The sequence below is a fragment of the Sipha flava genome, unplaced genomic scaffold (assembly GCF_003268045.1).
Source record: "Sipha flava isolate LNK unplaced genomic scaffold, YSA_version1 32_pilon_pilon, whole genome shotgun sequence".
NCBI lineage: Eukaryota > Metazoa > Arthropoda > Insecta > Hemiptera > Aphididae > Sipha > Sipha flava.
In genome coordinates, this window is record NW_020273018.1 from 1 (window position 1) to 5,544 (window position 5,544).

A 5,544-nucleotide genomic window follows, 5' to 3' on the forward strand; every position below is an offset into this window, starting at 1 on the left:
AAGGTAGATAAAATGATAGGTCAGTTTCTAAAATATTCGAAACAATACCTCTGATAGATAAAAAGACGCTGTGATACCCGATTGAGCAAGGTCGTTATCGGCCGACCATTTTGACGACCCGCTTGAGTACAGTAAAAAAAAATAAAATATTGTGTACAACAGGGATCGCCAACCAGTCGATCTTTTTAGGAATATAGGTCGATCGGTATAAAATTTAATTTTACCACTATCGATCGATCGAGTAAAATAATCAGATAATCGGATAATGGGAAAATTAGATTATTATTATGAAAATACAATGAATAATTATTCTTTGGAGCTTAGACCTTTTTTTTTTTTGCTCATCACAAAAATCTCTTCCTAAATACTTAAATTCTTTTGGATGTCGATCACCAGGCTCATTTTTTTGAAAAGTTTGGCGATCCCTGGTGTACAATGTTGTCAGATTTTTACTAGTATGTATTGTAGATTACTAATAGGAAACTAACTATTAGCCGAAGAAAATGTCGCTATCGATTGATGGGTACAACGGAAATTTAAAATAACTTCGATAGATTGAAAACTAGAATTTTATCTACAACGACTGCACTGTTATTGTAAGTACCTACGCTCAGTGGCGTATTTAGGAATTTTGCTAGGGGGGGGGGATAAAATATATAATAATACATCCTAACACCCATAAATTCGTACATAATATACATTTTTAAAATCCCCTAACTTGTTACCTATTGAGGTTAGTGTGGATCAAGGCAAAATAAGAAATAATCTTTATAATTACCTCATCATTTTCCAAACAAATTTTTTTATTTGTACTAAAATAAGAAAATAAAGTTTTTTTTGTTTTTGAGTATTACTCATATTGTCTTAAAACTTCACAGTTACAACTTACAAGACGCAAAAATTAAAGTCGAACAATAGTCAATTCGGCAGTAAGTCAGTACTCGGAATGGCGCGGCGTCGCTATCCGTCAACGTCCAACGACCGTACATATCTACTTTTAACGAATCACGATATCATACGATAAAATATATATATATATATAGCTATACATTAGCCATAAATCTACTAGTAACAAATTTTCTAAAAATAAACCCGCCCGGCCGCCCTATGGTTAATCCACGGTCTTCATGGTCATTTTGTTTTGTTTACCGATTGCTTATCGGGTTTATTATAAACACTCTTGCATGAAAAATAATTCGCAGAAACGTACAAAATACAGTACACCATAATATAGGTATAGTTTTTGTTGCCTGATAGTCGTACATGCCGCCAACGATAAACGATTAGTGGCGATTAGTATATCAGACTATCAGAGCGGTACAATTACCACGACTAGAACATTTAGAAAAAAGAAAACATACATGCTTGAAAGTAATATCATATTAAAAATATTAGAGAAAATGAGACAACTTATAGCTACCTAGGAAAAAAAAAAAGGTCAAGGGGGGGGATCTATCCCCCATATCCCCCCGTAAATACGCCACTGCCTACGCTGTAAATAATAGTCAGTCTGTTCTGTTGTCTCGTGTCCTCGTGTTGTATTCCTAAATAACGTGTATTTTGCAAATTGAAATGAAAAATAATGAAATAAAAATTATTTTATCCGAGAGAGGCAAAGAGTTAGCTTATGTCGGAGCTTTCAAATATAGGTTTATTGGGATTAGGAAAAATGGTGGGTTATTGAAATATTCTACAGTACAAAGACGGCAACTTCGCACCTATTTTCGTGCTCAATCATGTGATTTTTGAGTTTTTTTTTCCTATTTTTTGATTGTAACTGTGCTTAATCGGGTTACGAAAAAGATCAATCGTGCTCAATCGGGTTCCAGCCAGGACGCATCTGTCCGTCACGAATATTTTAGAAAATTTGAGAATAATTCTCGTCAATTATCAAATTGTACCCAACAATATTCGATATGTACTAAAATGTTTTATAATTTACGAGTAGGTCGTTCGGAATTTTATGCATTTACATATATTCGGTGGTTAATTGTATTATGTGCTTGGTAAGCGCAACATACGTTTCACGACACTGTGAAATTACGGTGTAAAAGTTTTCGGAACATATTTTTTACATAGACACACAACCTTTGTTTTAAAATGATTTTCATAGCGATTTTAATTCTCAAACCCGTATTTTCATGACCATTTTTGTATATTATTATTTTCATGATTGCGTTTTAAAGCTCCAAGTTCAACCCTAAACCTTTATCGTCAATCGTTAATAGATTTAATGTATCGTTTTAATATTGCATTTAAGTAAAAATAAAAATTAAATAAACATAAAAAAATAGTGTATTATTTATTAATGGTGCATTAATGTACAATATATGTAAAAACAGTTCCATTAAATCCGATAAATAAATTTATTGTGTATTTAACATTTGTTTTGGCCAATGTGTTGTGGGTCCTCGGCTGCAAAGCGTATATCTATGACCCAATTTCGGGTGATCAACGCTCTTATCGGGCAATCGGGGTCAAGTCTCCCACACTCTAGTCACCTAAGTGACTCTAATTGCATACACACAGTAGTGTAGTCAGGATTTTTAAATGTAAAGGGCTAAACACTTTTTTGAGCAGGTTAGATAAAAGAGGATTAAAAAATTCCCCCTTCACCTCTCACCACCATCACCAAGTTCACAAATATATTTCCAGAATTTTAAAATAGTTTTCATAATATTTATTATAATATAATTTGTAGTAATAAATTAACGGTAATGAGATGCGGTAACATTGCCGTGACACAGTAGCGTGGCGAAGGGCTATATTTGAGGCACGTGCCTCAGTTTGAGGGGGGGGGGGGGGTAGGTGTCCTATCTCACAAGGGACTTGGGTCCTATCTCACACTAAGAAAAGATTTGCTAAGTTACCATACATTCATTTAAATACTCGTAATTATAATATTGGATCGTAGTGCAGACGTGCAGTACCTACTAACACTCGCCAGTCGCCACACGGCATACGGATACGGTACAGATAAAAATTACAATTATTGTACAATTAAATATTAATGTATAATAATATTGTATAATATAATATTAATGTATAATAATATTGCGATTTGTGGTATATCAGGTCAATGATTAATTATTGTCTTTGGGCAACACTGATTAGCAATGTGTCCACACAGTATTTTTGTACCTAATGATAACATAAAATTATCATTAACACTATTATTGTAATATTATTATCTTAGTTTCTTATTAGTTATTTATAGAAATCGGTTACTGGTTAGTATTCACTAATTCACTATTTCCATACACTTTTTTCATTCTTCGCTAGTCGTTACATTAATCAGTAATCAAAATTTATATTTTACAATGCTTACAACTTGTGTAAGTTGTGGTCGCATTCGTGATGTAAGTATTAATACTACTAATTGGCAAAGACATGTTAATGCTTGCAAAAAGCGAAAATTATCACAAAGTTCTAACAACAGAACACTGACAGAATTTTTGATTCCAAAAAAACAAAAAACTCATCAGGATAATGGTAAGTTTTTCAAATTTAATAACTGTTGGGAACATAAGCGTGTGCAGACATAACTGGCAGGGTAGTCAAACATAATACATTATCATTTAATATTAACAAAAAATTTGCATTCGTAACTTCATTTAACTTAAAAACTATATTTCTCCAGTATTCTTACATTTTTTTTAACGTTAACTAATGTTTCGAAGTGGTTGAAAATAGTATGTTTATTTATTATTGTGATCATATTGAATATTTTGGTGAGGGTGGGAAGTTTCACAGAATAGTCAAGTACCTACCCTGACTACCCCGTCTGCACGCTTATGGTTGGGAATAATAATAACCTCCATTTTTGAGATCATAAAGTATGATGACTATGAAGGTGAAATATTGTTGTATAATATCCATGTATTAATTTAAAAATCAATATTGATTGTATAATTATTTTTTGAATCAAAGATTTCAGTAAAATTATTAAAGAAATACATGTTAATAACACTGTTGTAACAACAAACATCAGTAAAGAAAACGAAATCGAATGTAACAATACAGGTAATATATTATTAATAAAATGTTTTGATTTTATATAATATAATAGAATATTAAATGTGTATTTTGAAATTTCAAATAGAAGATTTTAGTGAAAATATTGATGGATCATTATATAATAAACATGAAGGTATTGATTTAAAAATTGTTACTGAAGATACCATTCCTACAGGTTAGTATTAATTTCAAATTTATTGATTACTAAATATTGATAAATATTGATACAAATATTGGATTAATAAATAAATTCTATGGAAATGTAGTTATAATTGTTATAAATATCCATATATTAACTTTAATACATTGTACTTACACTATAAATAGATAGTCATCATTGCTTATTTAGCTATAGAACCAAAGAATTCATTTTTTATGGTTTTACTATTTTTATCACACAATTAATAATTAATTTATGCAAAAATGTACTTATGCTCAATTTATGCAATGTTAATTTTAAATAGAAATGCATTTATTAATTTATTACATGATTTATAATAATGATTTTAAGTTTTTTTTATAAATTATATTATTTGTATGTACATGAAAGACTGATTAACAATATTTTTTATTACTAAGAAGATTGTCATATCTATTTAAAATGTTATAATTATATTGGTTAGTTTATTATTTTATATTTAGAAGACAAATTAATTTAATATAAAATCATGTTGAAATTAATATTATTTTAGCTTTTGTTGCATTTGTAACTTGCTTTTAATATTCTAAATCTTGTATTGTTTGTAATATATAGGAGAGGTTTTTATTGATGCTTCTAATAACAACAACAACTCTTGCTTTGAAGAATATATGCCAAAGACATTCAATAATGATCCAGCTCTTATTCCAGAAAATGTATCTTCTAATCAATTATCATATTTTGTTGAATTAGGACCATGTCAACCTAATCCTTTAGAATTAAAAAATAAAACATTTCCAAAATCTTTTGAAAAAAATGGTAAATTTCGCTCATTTCATGGAAGTTATTATTACAAAACAGTACTGAATCAAGCTCCTTGTAAACGCTGGTGGTTGTCTTATTCTCTTTCAATAAATAAAATTTTCTGTATTTCATGCAAGTTCTTTGGGTTGCCAAAGGCAAAGAAAACTACTATTGTTTCAAATGGTTCTGGAGATTGGAAAAATATTAGTAGAATTATAGAAAACCATGAAATACTCCCAGATCATTTGCATTCTGAAATTAGTAGGACCCTCTTCTCAAAAAACCTTAGATTAGATTTAAAACTACCCTTAGTGCTTTCTGCAAATCAGCAAATAGCTGAAAATCGGCAAGTAGTGAAAATCATTATTGATGCGCTTGTATATACCGCACGGCAAAACATAGCTTTGAGGGGCCATGATGAAAGTAGAAAATCACTGAATAAAGGAAATTTTTTGGAATTAGTTGATTTATTAGCAAACTATCATGCACCATTACAAATACATCTAGATAAAATAAATGCTAGATCTCATAACCGTCTTACATTCATGTCAAATGTCACACAGAATACCTTACTAAACATTTTA